Below are 17,867 nucleotides of genomic sequence, written 5' to 3'. Positions count from 1 at the left end.
TGCACAAAGAACCAGAGAGCCCCAGCCTTCACCATATGCTGTACTACCCGACCTGACAGTAATGTGTGTATGTGAGTCTGTCTGTCTGTCTATCTGTCTTTCTGTCTGTGTGTGCTCAGAGCTCACCTATAGTAGTCTCAGAGCATGGGTGGGAAGGTAGCCAGCCTCACCTGAAACTTATGTACAAAGAACCTAGCTGGTTAGGGAAAGCCAGGAGCCCAGATTCTGGCTAAGCAAGAATGCACATGCAAAGGGACTCTCATGTCTCCCTTTCCTGAGTTCCCGATTCAGTCTCATGCCTCACTATCATCCAAACACTGCCAATGGGCGAAGCTGGGGCACCCCTCAGAATTCAGGGGCAGAAGCCAGTCCAGTCACGTTTGGCTGCCTACTCAGCCTCGAGACTCACAGTCCACTTCTCAGGGCAGCAGATTACAAGCCTAGAATGAACACAGAAAGATCTGTGTCTCAACATAGATGGGAACTGTGTTTGACCAAACAATAGTGGATGAACCCGGCCCATCACACCTACTTTTTGGGTCCGGCTAAGGCAATTGCTCCTGTGGCCTCACAATCCCTGATCATGGTTTCCTGGTGTCCACACATCACACTCAGAGAGATTCCCAGAATTAGGCATGCATGAGTGTCCCATACAAAGTTGCTCTGCTTGCAGGAAGCACAAACTCCCTGGGCCCTTGCTATGGAGAGACAAAAGGAAGATGGATGCCTCCATTGGCTATATTAGGAGCTTCCAGTGGAGATCACAGAACCGCACCTCACCTGAGGGCCTGGCTGCTGCTAATAAAGGCAATTGGAAACACCTGTTACCACTTGGGCCCTGAGGACATACTCAAGAATCCCTCCAGGAGCTAGCAGGTTGGCAGACCTCCTGACCCTGGGATAGGTGTGCTCCAAGTTGGGAGGGCCTTCGGGCCAGAGGTGAGAATATTCCCTAGATACAAGAACGAACTTTAGGTTTCAAAAGGATTTGAAACCCCAGGTGGCACTTGGAGAAGAGATTTCACAGCCATCAAAACACCCTCTTTCAGAACCCTGGAAGCTTCTGTTTTGCTTGGAAAATCTGGACACTGGTGTGTCCATCAGTACCACAGATCCTTTACATTCGGCCCTATAGAGGGAAAGCACAGAGTGTGTGCCAGGGGGATAGAGTTTCACTGCTCTTGACCTGAGCTCTCATAAGGGCAAGGATGTGGTGCAGGAAGGTGAGGAGGGCTGCATTTAGGCTGAGTGTCAGCCTCAGGGCCCTGGAGAATTGGAGTCAAGCACAGAGGGCCTGGACAGCTGCAGCTGCAGATGGACATATTCCTGGAACCTGCAGCAGCAACGCTGTCTCCGCAGTTCCCCTCTATACTACACCATGTGCAGGAGACTAAATAATCCAAAGGGCAAAGAAAGGAAAATTTCAACACCAGGAAGACCGAGTTCATGATGTATGCACTGACTTCCAGTAAGGGCCCAGTGAAGAAGGCACGTAGAGACAGTCAGAGAGACAGAATGACAGAGTCAGAAAAGGACTGAAATTCTGGCCCTGTGTTGATCAGTGCCAGAGCACTGAAGACAAACCCTCCATGCCCATGCATACTTCTTACAAGTGGCATTGCTATTTTATGTTTGTGAGGAAAGGTAACACTTAGAACATCTAGGTCTTAGCCACTCTGAGAAGCAACACTTGGCCGGCAGCCCACACTCCAAAACTGCCCCAGCCTCTCCAAATTGCAAGTAGTCTTAGTGATGCTCCAGCCAAGATGCAGGCTGGCATATTGAATCTCTCTGTTCCAGCCTCAGCCTGTCCTGTGTTCAGGGAACTGCACTATGTCTATTTCTTCTTTGATTTACAGTTTTGGTATAGGACTCGGTGGACAAAAAGAGCAAGAGGGAAGTAGATGATTTGGCAGCTGTAGTTGTGCTGAGAGAGATTTGTAGAGTGATAAAAGATATGGCTCTGTGATATGTTTCACATGACTGTGGCTCAGAATGGCCAGGTGTATCCACTTTACTACCCTAATCCAGAGCTGTGCAGGTCTAAAGCCAAAAAATATTTTCAGACCTCTACATGTTACATATATATAGAGAGAGACAGAGAGAGAGAGAGAGACACTGATGTAGTCATTTTCTAAAATGGATTCGATATGACATTCAGACAAATGATTGCTAAAACCTGGAGAGATACTGTGCATCAGGAAAAGAATTGTTCAAATGAGTAAAATCTCCAAATCATTAGCAATATGCAGCTCCATCAGTACAGATTGAAAAAGGCTTGACAAGGAACTCATCCAGGAGACTCTCCACATGGACAGGCACCACAAGTTTCCTAGTCTGGCAACACACACAGGGCAGCTGCTAGTTCCCAGTGCAAGCCTCAGGACAAAAACCTCTCCCTCTTCAGTGTCTCAGAATTCAAAAACCTCCTACACTGTGTTCATTGATGAAAGGATCAAACCTGGCTTGTAGAGATTGTAAGGCAGCAGCTCTCATGCCCACAGACCCCAGACAGCCCCAGCCTTCACCATATGCTGTACTACCAGACTTGACAGTAATGTGTGTGTGTGTTTGTGTGTGTCTGCTGTCTGTCTGACTTTGTGTGTCTGTGTGTGCTCAGAGCTTACCTGTAGTAGTCAGAGCATGGGTGGAAGGTAGCTAGCCTCAGCTGCAACTTATTAACAGAAAACCTAGCTGGTCAGGATAAGCCAGCTAGCCCAGATTCTGGCTAAGCAAGAATGTATATGCAAAGGGACTCTCATGTCTAAATCTCCTGAGTTCCCTATTCAATCCCATGCCTCACTATCTATCATCCAAACACTGCCAACAGGGGAAGCTGGGGAACCCCTCAGAATCAAGGGCATGAGCCTGTGCAGTCACATTTGGCTGCCTACTCAACCTCCAGGCTCTCAGTCCACTGCTCAGGGCAGCAGATTACAAGCACAGAAAGTACCTAGAAAGAGCTGTGTTTCAACATAGATGGGAAGTGTGTTCGACCAAACAATAGTTGATGAACCTGGTCCCTTACACAAACCCTTTGGGTCCAGCTGATGCAATTGCTCCTGTGGCCTCACATCCCTGATCATGGTGTCCTGGTGTCCACACATCACACTCAGAGAGATTCCCAGAAGTAGGCATGCATCAGTGTCCCATACAAAGTTGCTCTGCTTGCAGGAAGCACAAACTCCCTGGGCCCTTGCTATGGACAGACAAAAGAAAGATGGATGCCTCCATTGGCTGAATTCGGAGCTTCCACTGGAGATCACAGCACTGGCCCTCACCTGAGGGCCTGGCTGCTGCTAATAAAGGCAATTGGAAACAGCTGTTACCACTTGGGCACTGAGGACATACTCAGGAATCCCTCCAGGAGCTAGCAGAGGCAGACCTCCTGACCCCAGGATAGCTGTGCTTCTAGTAGGGTGGCCCTTCTGGCCAGAGGTGAGAATATTCCCTAGATAAAAGAAAGAACTTCAGGTTTCAAAAGGATTTGTAAACCCCATGAGGCACTTGGAAAAGACATTTCACAGCCATCAAAACACCCTCTTTCAGATCCCTGGAAGCTTCAGTTTTGCGTGGAAAATCTGGACACTGGTGTGGCCATCAGTACCACAGATCCTTTACATTCGGCTTAATAGAGGGAAAGCACAATGTGTGTGCGAGGGGGATAGAGTTTCACTTCTCTTGACCTGGATTTCACATGGAATAAGGACAAGGATGCGGTGCTGGAAATTGAGGAGTGCTGCATTTAGGCTGAGTGTCAGCCTCAGGGCCCTGGAGAATGGGAGTCAAGCACAGAGTGCCTGGACAGCTGCAGATGCAGATGGACATATGCCTGTTACCTGCAGCAGGATCGCTGTCTCCTCAGTTCCCCAATGTACTATGCCATATGCAGGAGACTAAATAATCCAAAGGGCAAAGAAAGGAAAATTTCAACACCAGGAAGTCCAAGATCTGCATGACAACCAATAAGGGCCCAGTGAAGAAGGCATGTAGAGACAGTCAGACAGACCAAATGACAGTGATAGAAAAGGACTGAAATTCAGGCACTGTGTTGATCAGTGCCAGAGCACTGAAGAGAAAACCTCCATGCCCATGCATACTTGTTACAAGAGGCATTGTTATTTTATGTTTGTGAGGAAAGGTTACACTTAGAACATCTAGGTCTTAGCCCACTCTGAGAAGCAACACTTGGCCTGCAGCCCACTCTTCCAAACTGCCCTTGCGTCACCAATTTGGAAGTAGTCTTAGTGATGCTCCAGCCAAGATGCAGGCTGGCGTATTGCATCTCCCTGGCCAAGCGTCAGACTGTCCTGTGTGCACGGAACTGCACTATGTCTATTTCTTCTTTGATTTATAGTTTTGGGATGGGACTCGGTGGACAAAAAGAGCAAGAGGGAAGTAGATGATTTGGCAGCTGTAGTTTGTGCTGAGAGAGATTTGTAGAGTGATAAGAGGTATACGAATGGCTCTGTGAGATGTCTCTCATGACTGTGGCTCAGAAGGGCCAGGTGTATCCACATTACTACCCTAATCCAGAGCTGTGCAGGTCTCTAGCTAAAAAATATTTTCAGATCTCTACATGTTACATACATATATATATAGAGAGAGAGAGAGAGACAGAGAGAGAGAGAGAGCGAGACACTGATGTAGTCATTTTCTACAATGGATTTGATATGACATTCAGACAATTGATTGCTAAAACTTGGAGAGAAACTGTGCAGCAGGAAAAGAATTGTCCAAAGGAGTAAAATCTCAAAATCATTAGGTATGTGCAGCTCCAATGGGACAGAGGGAAAAAGGCTTTAGAAGGAACTCATCAAGGAGACTCTCCACATGGACAGGCACCACAAGTTTCCTAGTCTGGCAACAGACACAGTGCATCTGGTAGTTCCCAGTGCAAGCCTCAGGTCAAAAACCTCTCCCTCTTCAGTGTTTTTACATCTGAAAAGAAGAAAAGTGACCAAGGGCCAAAAGAGGTACTATGGTGTCAATATTGAGCTGTAAATCAGAATGTACCAAGTGTTTTGCAAAAAATCACTTTATTATAATCTCTGAGTGATACTGGCATGGAAATGAGGAGACAGAATATGGCTTCTGTCAGAAGGACTTTCAAACTGAGGCTCCAGTAGCCTAGGTGAAATCGCCAACACAACAAGCCAGAGCTCAGCAGTGCTCTGGTAACTCTCTTTGTGTATCTAGGCCTGTCAGTAAAAAAAGTATATAAGTAAAATATTAATGATTGAAGACAGAGTGTGTGAGAGCATATGAGAGTTAGAGACAGAGAAGGCAAGAAGACAAATAGATGAGTTGGAAAGAGACCAGAATTCAAAAACCTCCTACAGTGTGTTCATTGATGACAGGTTCAAACGTGGCTTGTAGAGATTGTAAGGCAGCAGCTCTCATGCCCACAGACCCCAGACAGCCCCAGCCTTCACCATATGCTGTACTACCACACCTGACAGTAATGTGTGTGTGTGTGTGTGTGTGTGTGTGTGTGTGTGTGTGTGTGTCTGTCTGTGTGTGCTCAGAATTCACCTATAGTAGTCTAAGGGCATGGGTGGAAAGGTAGCCAGCTTCACCTGCAACTTATGTACAGAGTACCTAGCTGGTTAGGGAAATCCAGCTAGCCCAGATTCTGGCTAAGCAAGAATGCATATGCACAGGGACTCTCATGTCTTGCTCTCCTGAGTTCCCGATTCAATCTCATGTCACACTATCATCCAAACACTGCCAACGGGGGAAGCTGGGGCACCCTCAGAATTCAGGGGCATGAACCTGTCCAGTCACGTTTGGCTGCATACTCAGCCTCCAGGCTCCCAGTCCACTTCTCAGTGGACAGTAGATTACAAGCCCAGAAAGAACCCAGAAAGAGCAGTGTCTCAACATAGATGGGAACTGTTTTTGCCCAAACAATAGTGGATGAACCCGGCCCCTTACACATCCCCTTTGGCTCCTGCTAAGGCAATTGCTCCTGTGGCCTCACAATCCCTGATCACAGTGTCCTGGTGTCCACACATCACACTCAGAGAGATTCCCAGAAGTAGGCATGCATGAGTGTCCCATATAAAGTCTCTCTGCTTGCAGGAATCACAAACTCCCTGTGCCCTTGCTATGGAGAGACAAAAGGAAGATGGATGCCTCCATTGGCTGAATTAGGAGTTTCCAGTGGAGATCACAGCCCTACCCCTCTCCTGAGGGCCTGGCTGCTGCTAATAAAGACAATTGGAAACACATGTTGCCACTTGGGACCTGAGGACATACTCAGGAATCCCTCCAGGAGCTAGCAGGCTGGCATACCTCCTGACCCCAAGATAGCTGTGCTCGCAGTTGTGAGGGCATTCTGGCCAGAGGTGAGAATATTCCCTAGATACAAGAAAGAACTTCAGGTTTCAAAAGGATTTGAAACCCCATGAGGCACTTGGAAAAGACATTCACAGACATCAAAAAACCCTCTTTCTGAACCCTGGAGGCTTCCTTTTTGCGTGGAAAATCTGGAGACTGGTGTGGCGATCAGTACCACATATCCTTTATATTCAGCCCAATAGAGGTAAAGCACAATGTGTGTGCCAGGGGAATAGAGTTTAACTTCTCTTGACCTGGGCTCTCATGGAATAAGGACAAGGATGCGGTGCAGGAAATTGAGGAGGGCTGCATTTAGGCTGAGTGTCAGCCTCAGGGCCCTGGAGAATGGGAGTCAAGCACAGAGGCCTGGACAGCTGCAGCTGGAGATGGACATATGCCTGTTAACTGCAGCAGGATCGCTGTCTCCTCAGTTCCCCAATGTACTACGCCATATGCAGGAGACTGAATAATCCAAAGGGCAAAGAAAGGAAAATTTCAACACCAGGAAGTCCTAGTTCACAATGCATGCACTGACTTCCATAGGGGCCCAGTGATAAGGCACGTAGAGACAGTAAGAGAGACAGGATGACAGAGACAGAAAAGGACTGAAATTATGGCCATGTGTTCATCAGTGCCAGAGCACTAAAGACAAACCCTCCATGCCCATGCATACTTCTAACAAGTGGCATTGTTATTTTATGTTTGTGAGGAAAGTTTACACTTAGAACCTCTATATCTTAGCCCACTCTGAGAAGCATCACTTGGCCTGCAGCCCACTCTCCAAAACTGCCCTCGCCTCTCCAATTTGGAAGTAGTCTTAGTGATGCTCCAGCCAAGATGCAGGCTGGCGTATTGCATCTCCCTGGTCCAGCCTCAACTGTCCTGTGTACAGGGAACTGCACTATTTCTATTTCTTCTTTGATTTATAGTTTTGGGATAGTAGTCGGTGGACAAAAAGAGCAAGAGGGAAATAGATGATTTGGCAGTGGTAGTTTGTGCTGAGAGAGATTTGTAGTGATAAGAGGCATACGAATGGCTCTGTTAGATGTCTCTCATGACTGTGGCTCAGAAGGGCCAGGTGTATCCTCATTACTAATATAATCCACAGCTGTGAAGGTATCTAGCTAAAAAATATTTTCAGATCTCTACATGTTACATATATATATATATATATATGTGTGTGTGTGTGTGTGTGTGTGTGTGTGTTTGTATAGAGAGAGAGAGAGAGAGACTGATGTAGTCATTTTCTACAATGGATTCGATATGACATTCAGAAAATTGATTGCTAAAACCTGGATAGAAACTGTGCATCAGGAAAATAATTGTCCAAAGGAGTAAAATCTCAAAATCATTAGGTATATGCAGCTCCAACGGGACAGAGCGAAAAAGTCTTGAGAAGGAACTCATCAAGGAGACTCTCCACATGGACAGGCACCACAAGTTTCCTAGTCTGGCAACAGACACAGTGCATCTGGTAGTTCCCAGTGCAAGCCTCAGGGCAAAAACCTCTCCCTCTTCAGTGTTTTTACATCTGAAAAGAAGAAAAGTGACCAAGGGCCAAAGACAGCTACAATGGTGTTAATATTGATCTGTAAATCAGAATGTACCAAGTGTTTTGCAAAAAAATCACTTTATTATAAACTGTCAGTGATACTGTCATGTAAATGAGGAGACAGAATATGGCTTGTGTCAGAAAGTCTTACAAACTGAGGCTCCAGTAGCCTAGGTGAAATCGCCAACACAACAAGCCAGAGCTCAGCAGTGCTCTGGTAAATCTCTTTGTATATCTGGGCCTGTCAGTAAAATAATTATATAAGTAAAATATTAATGATTGAAGACAGAGTGTGTGAGAGCATGTGAGAGTTAGAGACAGAGAAGGTGAGAAGAGAAATAGATGAGTTGGAAAGAGACCAGAAATCAAAAACCTCCTACACTGTGTTCATTGATGACAGGTTCAAACCTGGCTTGTAGAGATTGTTAGGCAGCAGCTCTCATGCCCACAGACCCAGACAGCCCCAGCCTTCACCATATGCTGTACTACCAGACCTGACAGTAATGTGTGTGTGTGTGTCTGTCTTTGTGTGTCTGTGTGTGGTCAGTACTCAACTATAGTAGTCTCAGAGCATGGGTGGCAAGGTAGCCAGCCTCACCTGCCACTTATGTACAGAGAACCTAGGTGCTCAGGGCAAGCCAGAAAAGGAATGAAATTCTGGCCCTGTGTGAACAGTGCCAGAGCACTGAAGACAAACGCTCCATGTTCATGCAAACTTCTTACAAGTGACATTTCTATTTTATGTTTGTGAGGAAAGTAACACTTAGAACATCTAGATCTTAGCCCATTCTGAGACGCAACACTTGGCCTGCAGCCCACTCTCCCAAACTGCCCTTGCCTCTCCAAATTAGAAGTAGTCTTAGTGATGCTCCAGCTAAGATGTAGGCTGATGTATTGCATCTCCTTGGTCCAGCCTCAGCCTGTCCTGTGTGCCGGGAACTGCACTATGTCTATTTCTTCTTTGATTTATAGTTTTGGGATAGGACTTGCTGGACAAAATGAGCAAGAGGGAGGTAGATGATTTGGCAGCTGTAGTTTGTGCTGAGAGAGATTTTTAGAGTGATAAGAGGTATACGAATGGCTCTGTGAGATGTATCTCATGACTGTGGCTCAGAAGGGCCAGGGGTTTCCGCATTACTACCCTAATCCAGAGTTGCACAGGTCTCTAGCTAAAAAATATTTTCAGACCTCTACATGTTACATTTATATATAGAGAGAGCGAGATACTGATGTAGTCATTTTCTACAATGGATTCGATATGACATTCAGAAAATTGATTGCTAAAACCTGGATAGAAACTGTGCATCAGGAAAAGAATTGTCCAAAGGAGTAAAATCTCCAAATCATTAGCTATATGCAGCTCCAACGGGACTGAACAAAAAAGTCTCGAGTAGGAACTCATCCACGAGACACTCCACATGGACAGGCTCACAAGTTTCCTAGTCTGGCAACACACACAGGGCAGCTGCTAGTTTCCAGTGCAAGCCTCAGGGCAAAAACCACTCCCTCTTCAGTGTCTTCACATCTGAAAAGAAGAAAAGTGGCCAATGGCCAAGGAGAGCTATAATGCTGTCATATTGAGCTGTAAATCAGAATGTGCCAAGTGCTTTGCACAAAATCACCTGTGCCACAGTGATTCTGTTGTTTTCTCTCTCTCTCCCTCCCTCCCTCACACACATACACAAACACACACTCTCACAGTCACACACACGCACACATCCACAGAGGCACAGGCACCAACGGAGATATACACATGCGCACTGGACAGCTTCTGCAAGCCAGGGCCCTGGGCTGAACCCTGCTTCGCACTTCCTGGAAGAAGCCCAGCCTTTTAAGGCCAGCTCTGAGCTCCCATTGGCATGCTTCCTTCAGAAGGCCCGCACACAGGGCGCCAGCCAGGCTCTGATAGGCCAGAGGCCTAGGCCATGCCCAGAACCCCTGCCAGCAATCTGATTGGCCAGTGTGCTTGGACACCCCCAGGAGGGTCAGGGCCTCTAGTCAGTGATAGGCCAGCAGCCTTGAATACCATGAGTGAAGACAGAGTGTGTGAGAGCATGTGTAAGTTAGGGACAGAGAAGGCAAGAAGAGAAATAGATGAGTTGGAAAGAGACCAGAATTCAAAAACCTCCTACACTGTGTTCATTGATGACAGGTTCAAACGTGGCTTGTAGAGATTGTAAGGCAATCTCTTTTTGAACCCTAAGACAGCAGGAACCTCACATCTTCACTATAGAGCCCCTACTTCCCCCAGTCCTGGAACCCTTGGATAGGGCCCACTTTCCCGTATGCATCTCCCAATCCAAACCAAATAACATTGCATCTGCCGATCACAACCTAACCAAAGCAACGATTGCTACCTCAACATGCTTCACCTCAGAATGTATCCAGAGACTTCACGTGTGGAATGACAACCCTTCAACTTCATTACTCGGGTGAGACCTTTCCTTTAATAGTACACTCTAATTTCATCTCAGGTAGTTCACTTTCTAACAAAGTCCCATAACCTAGATATACACCAGTTTCTGTGAGAGAGAGCTTATGTGCACACGTATCCATAAACTACTGCAAAATATATACCTTAAAGCAGGACTACACTAGAGTTTGCAGTGAGTACCTCCCTAACACTTCCTCTCCACTATTCCAAGCTTGGGATCCATGATTGCTCAACAAATTGTTTGGCTTCATATGTTAACTCTGTTTTCAATCACCAGGTTCCAGATGCCACCAGGATGCTGGCTAGGCTTCCCTGGATTGAAGACCCCACCAATGTGTCCTGGAGCTCAGCTTCCCCAGAGTCACACCCTACTAGGGAAAGAGAGAGGCAGACTGGGGGTATGGACCGACCAGTCAACGCCCATGTTCAGCGGGGAAGCAATTACAGAAGCCAGACCTTCTATCTTCTGCATCCCTCAATGACCCTGGGTCCATGCTCCCAGAGGGATAGAGAATGGGAAAGCTATCAGGGGAGGGGGTGGGTTATGGGGATTGGGTGTTGGGAATTGTGTGGAATTGTACCCCTCCTACCTTATGCTTTTGTTCACTAATCCTTTCTTAAATAAAAAATTTAAAAAAATAAAAAAAAATATATTTAAAAATAAAAGAAATTAAAACATGAAAAAAAAAAGAAAATCAAAAACTACAGGAAGACCTGATTACAGCAGAAATATAGAAAATGTCTGCTGAGAAACAGAGGGCTGCTTCGAAAATTCCCTGACACTTCAGGGTCCAGGCAAATTAAGAATTCCTGAGAATGAAAAGAAAGGCATACGTATTGAAGCTTACACTAGAAAATGGAGGCATGTTCTGTTCTATGATAATTACAATAAGGATACTGATAGAAAGTCTATTGGAAATTTTCCTGGAAGGTTTATAATTTATAATTGTAGTGAATCCTGCTCCAACTATGTGACCAATTATTTATGAATAAGGAGGATGTTATAAATGTGATAATTCTGCCTTAAGATCAAATAAAAAGATCAACAATTCTAAAAATGACTGATATATATATGTACATATATGTATGTGTATCTTTATTATTAACTCTGAAGGATACTGGCATGTCTATGAGGAGACAGAGTATGGCTTGTGCCAGAGAGACTTACAAAGCTGAGGCTCCAGAAATCTAGGTGTAATCGCCAACAAAACAAGCCAGAGCTCAGCAGTGCCCTGGTGACTCTCTGTATATCAGGGCCTGTCAGTAAAATAAGTATATAAGTAAAATATTAATGAGTGCAGACAGAGTGAGTGAGAGCCTGTGAGATTCAGAGACAGAGAAGGCAAGAAGAGAAATAGAAGAGTGGGAAAGAGACCAGAAGTCAAAAACCTCCCACAGTGTTCAAACATTACAGGTTCAAACCGGGGTTGTAGAGATTGTAAGGCAGCAGTCTCAAGTCGACAGACCCCAGACCACCCCAGCCTTCACCATATGTTTGTAGTATTTATGACACAAAATGTATTTTGAGTGTAAACTTCCCTTCAATTATAAGAGAAAAATCTATCAAGCAGAATAAATGACCCCTCATGTAATATAGGACTAAATAAATAAATAAATAAATGAGGATGATCTAGGAGGATTTGAAAAAAATGAAAAATAAAGACAAAAAGCACAAGAAGGCCTTATTACAGCAGAAAATGGAAACCTTCTGCTGAAACAGAGGCCTGCTTCAAAAATTCCGAGACACGTCAGAGTCCAGGGAAATTAAGATTTCAGGAGAATGAAAAGAAACTCGTATGTACTGAAGCTTACACTAGAGAAAGGAGGCAAGTTCTGTACTATGATACTTACAATAAGGATGCTGATAGAAATCCTATTTGAAATGCTACTGGAAGGTTCTATTATTTATAATTGTATTGAATCCTGCTCCAACTAGGTGGACAATTACTAATGAAAAAAGGAAGCTGTTATAAAAGTGTTAATTCTGATAAATATCAATTACATAGTTCGACAATTCTATAAATGCGATATATATATATGGATGTATATGTCTGAGATATACTGCCATGGAAATGAGGAGACAGAATATGGCTTGTGTCAGAGAGACTTACAAAGCTGTGGCTCCAGTAGCCTAGGTGATATCACCAACAAAACAAGCCAGAGCACAGCAGTGCTCTGGTAACTCTCTTTGTATATCTGGGCCTGTCAGTAAAATAAGTATATAAGTAAAATATCAATGAGTGAAGACAGAGTGTGTGAGAGAATGTGAGAGTTAGAGAAGAGAAGGCAAGAAGAGAAATAGATGAGTTGGAAAGAGACGAGAAGTCAAAAACCTCCTACACTGTGTTCATTGATGACAGGTTCAAAGCTGGCTTGTAGAGATTTTAAGGCAGCAGCTCTCTTCCCCACAGACCCTAGACAGCCTCAGCCTTCACCATATGCTGTACTACCAGACCTGAGAGTAATGTGTGTGTGTGTGTCTGTCTGTCTGTGTCTGTGTGTGCTCAGAGCTCACCTATAGTAGTCTCAGAGTATGGGTGGCAAGGTAGCCAGCCTCACCTTCAAATTATGTACAGAGAACCTAGCTGGTCAGGGCAAGCCAGCTAGACCAGATTCTGGCTAAGCAAGAATCCATATGCAAAGGGACTCTCATGTCTCCCTCTCCTGACTTCCCTATTCAATCTCATGACTCACTATCATCCAAACACTGCCAATGGGGTAAGCTGGGGCACCCCTCAGAATTCAGGGGCAGGATCCTGTCCAGTCACGTTTGGTTGCCTACTCAGCCTCCAGACTCTCAGTCCACTGCTCAGGGCAGCAGATTACAAGCCCAGAAAGACCACAGAAAGAGCTGTGTTTCAAGATTGATGGGAACTGTGTTTGACCAAACAATAGTGGATGAACCCAACCCCTCACACCTACCCTTTGGGTCCGGCTAAGGCAATTGCTCCTGTGGCCTCACAATCTCTGATCATGGTGTCCTGGTGTCCACACATCACAATCAGAGAGACTCCCAGAAGTAGACATGCATGAGTGTCCCATACAACGTAGCTCTGCTTGTAGGAAGCACAAACTCCCTGGGCCCTTGCTATGGAGAGACAAAAGGAAGATTGATGCCTCCATTGGCTAAATTAGGAGATTCCAGTGGAGAGCACAGCCCCTCCCCTCACCTGAGGGCCTGGCTGCTGCAAATAAAGACAATTGGAAACACCTGTTACCACTTGGGGCCTGAGGACATACTCAGGAATCCCTCCAGGAACTAGCAGTCTGGCAGACCTCCTGAGCCCAGCATAGCTGTGCTCCTAGTTGGGAGGGCCATCTGGCCAGAGGTGAGAATATTCCCTAGATACAAGAAAGAACTTCAGGTTTCAAAAGGATTTGAAACCCCAGGAGGCACTTGGAAAAGACATTTCACAGCCATCAAAACACCCTCTTTCTGAACCCTGGAAGCTTCCATTTTGCGTGGAAAATCTGGACACTGGTGTGTCCATCAGTACCACAGATCCTTTACATTCAGCCCAATAGAGGGAAAGCACAACGTGTGTGCCAGTGTGGTAGAGTTTCACTTCTCTTGACCTGGGCTCTCATGGAATAAGGACCAGGATGCAGTGCAGGAAATTGAAGAGGGGTGCATTTAGGCTGAGTGTTAGCCACAGGGCACTGGATAATGGGAGTCAAGCACAGAGGGCCTGGACAGCTGCAGCTCGAGATGGACATATGCCTGTTACCTGCAGCAGGAACGCTGTCTCCTCAGTTCCCCTATGTACTAAGCCATATGCACAAGACTAAATAATCCTAAGGGCAAAGAAAGGAAAATTTCAACAACAGGAAGACCGAGTTCACGATGCATGGACTGACTTCCACGAAGGGTTCAGGGAAGAAGGTAAGTATAGACAGTCAGAGAGACAGAATGACAGTGACAGAAAAGTACAGAAATTCTGGCCCTGTGTTGATTAATGCCAGAGCACTGAAGATAAACCCTCCATGCCCATGCATACTTCTTACAAGTGGCATTGTTATTTTATGTTTGTGAAGAAAGGTTACACTTAGAACATCTAAGTCTTAGCCCACTCTGAGAAGCAACACTAGGCCTGCAGCCCACTCTCCAAAACTGCCCTTGCCTCTCCAAATTGGAAGCGGTTTTAGTGATGCTCCAGCCAAGATGCAGGCTGGCGTATTGCATCTCCCTGGTCCAGCCTCAGCCTGTCCTGTGTGCAGCGAACTGCACTATGTCTATTTCTTCTTTGATTTACAGTTTTATAATAGGACTCGGTGGACAGAAAGAGCAAGAGGGAAGTAGATGATTTGGCAGCTGTAGTTTGTGCTGAGAGAGATTTGTAGAGTGACAAGAGGTAAACGAATGGTTCTGTGAAATGTCTCTCATGACTGTGACTCAGAAGGGCCAGGTGTATCCTCATTACTACCCTAATGCAGAGCTGTGCATGTCTCTAGCTAAAATATATTTTCTGACCTCTACATGTTATATATATATATATATATATATATATATATATATATATATATATATATAGAGAGAGAGAGAGAGAGAGAGAGAGGGAAAGAGAGAGAGAGAGAGAGCAAGACACTGGTGTAGTCATTTTCTACAACAGATGCAATATGACATTCAGACAATTGAATTCTAAAACATGGAGAGAGAATGTGCATCAGGAAAAGAATTTTCCAAAGGAGTAAAATCTCCAAATCATTAGCTATATGTAGCTCCAACGGGACCTAGCAAAAAATGCTCTGGAAGGAACTCATCCAGGAGACTCTCCACATGGACAGACACCACAAGTTTCCTAGTCTGACAACACACACAGGGAAGCTGCTAGTTCCTTGTGCAAGCCTCAGGGCAAAAACCTCTCCCTCTTCAGTGTCTTATCATCTGAAAAGAAAAAAGTGACCAAGGGCCAAGGAGAGCTACAATGGTGTCAATACTAAGTGGTAAATCAGAATGTGCCAAGTTTTTTGCACAAAATCACCTGTGCCACAGTGATTCTGTTGTTCTCTCTCCCTCCCCCCCCCCACACACACACACAAACACACTCAAACACACACAAACACACACTCTCACAGTTACACACACATGCAAACATCCACAGAGGCACAGGCACAAAAGGAGTTATCCACATACGCACTGGACAGCTTCTGCAAGGCAGGGCCCTGGGCTGAACCCTGCTTCGAACTTACTGGAAGCATGCCCAGCCTTTTAAGGACAGCTCTGAGCTCCCATTGGCGGGCTTCCTTCAGAAGGCTGCTCTCTGAGTCCCTCACTTGCAACTTCTCCTCTGTTCTCATTTGCCAGCTCTTGGTTCACGCCCCTGAGGGTGATTTTCCTCTTCTCTAATTGGCCAGCTATCTCTATGAATACACACTGGACCCTCCCCTCAGGCTCATTGGGCACCAGCTCCTAGAACCGCACCCTGGGACTGTCTGCCGTCCTCTGAAGGCCCTGTTTCTGCCAACACGACCCACACAGCTCCTGTCTGGACCTGTCCTTAGGACACTGCCTGCTTGTGCTAGGCTGGCCATGATCTTCAGGCACACCCAGAAACACTGTCTCCACTCTCATAGCCCAGTGCCTCAGGGCACTTACCCCATGGAGCCTTAGTCCTGGACTGGTGCTGCCCTCTTGTGGACACCCAGTAGAATGCAGCTGAGGACAGGGATTCACAAGCACACAGTAGAGTCATCCCGGACAAAGAGAGAAACCCCTTCCACTTGCACAGCCAAACAGGGGATCCCCCCACCACACAGGAAAGAACAGATGTCTAGGGCACTCTGTCAATTTCAACCTTGCTGTCCATGGGCCACAAATCCCAGAGTTCTCCTCATTCCACAGAATCACTACACTCAACTATGGGCTTTGCTGCCACCTTGTGGAAACACAGCAGAATGCAGCTGAGCTCCCCCATGCCACTCCACTTTGAGTCTACACAGAAAATTACACACCGGATGGGAATAGTAAAGGAAAGAACCCATCTGAGGACCACCTGGGAGAATGCACAACAGTGTCCAGAATATCCAATGTGCCATTCATATTTGAAAAACCACTTGTGCAGTGGAAACTTCCTTTATTATAGCACAACCCAGTTCCTAAGACACTGCGTCAGGAATAAAGAAACAACAGCGGTAATCATAACTGAAACACACTTATGTACACACACACACACACACACACACACACACACACACACACCCTCCCACAGAGAAGCACACACTTTTCCGTGAAATAACGTGGATGGGGTTGCTGTTTTGCACTCAACTAATAGGTCAAATTTTCATGGGTGGAGGGGAGGTGTTAAGTTACTGGCATATGAAGGTGAGAAGTACCTAGAGCAGATCGATAGTTACATGAACAACGAAGGGAGCTTGGGTTGGAGCTGCAGCTGGAGATGGACATATGCCTGTTACCTCAGCAGGAATGCTGTCTCCTCAGTTCCCCTCTGTAGTACGTCATATGCACGAAACTAAGCAATCCAAAGGGCAAAGAAAGGAAAATTTCAACACCAGAAACACCGAGTTCACGATGCATGCACTGACTTCCACGAAGGGTCCAGGGGAGAAGGCACGTAGAGACAGTCAGATAGACAGAATAACAGTGACTGAAAGGGACAGAAATTCTGGCCCTGTGTTGATCAGTGCCAGAACACTGAAGACAAAGCCTCCATGCCCACTCTCCAAAACTGCCCTTGGCTCTCCAAATTGGAAGTAGTTTTAGGGGTGCTCCAGCCAAGATGCAGGCTGGCGTATTTCATTTCTCTGGTCCAGCCTCAACCTGTCCTGTGTGCAGCGAACTGCACTATGTTTATTTCTTCTTTGACTTACAGTTTTGGGATAGGACTCGGTGGAGAAAAAGAGCAAGAGGGAAGTAGATCATATGGCAGCAGTAGTTTGTGCTGAGAGAGATTTGTAGACTGATAAGACATATAGGAATGGCTCTGTGAGATGTCTCTCATGACTGTGGCTCAGAAGGGCCAGGTGTATCCACATTACTACCTGAATCCAGAGCTGTGCAGGTCTCTAGCAAAAATATATTTTCAGACCTCTACATGTTATATATATATATATATATATATATATATATATATATATATATTAGAGAGAGAGAGAGAGAAAGACACTGGTGTAGTCATTTTCTACAATGGATGCGATATGACATTCAGACAATAGATTGCTAAAACCTGAAGAGAAACTGTGCATCAGGAAAAGAATTGTCCAAAGGAGTAAAATCTCCAAATCATTAGCTATATGCAGATCAAACGGCACCTAGCGAAAAAGGCCCAAGAAGGAACTCATCCAGGAGACTCTCCACATGGAAAGGCACCACAAGTTTCCTAGTCTGGCAACACACACAGGGCAGCTGCTACTTCCCAGAGCAAGCCTCATGGCAAAAACCTCTCCGATTTCAGTGTGTTTATATCTGAAAATAAGAAAAGTGACCTAGGGCCAAGGAGAGCTACAATGGTGTCAATATTGAGCTGTAAATCAGAATGTGCCAAGTGTTTTGCACAAAATCACCTGTACCACAGTGATTCT

This window comes from Erinaceus europaeus, assembly GCF_950295315.1.
Source record: "Erinaceus europaeus chromosome 6 unlocalized genomic scaffold, mEriEur2.1 SUPER_6_unloc_7, whole genome shotgun sequence".
Taxonomy (NCBI): domain Eukaryota; kingdom Metazoa; phylum Chordata; class Mammalia; order Eulipotyphla; family Erinaceidae; genus Erinaceus; species Erinaceus europaeus.
Note: the sequence above shows the minus strand (reverse complement) of the source record.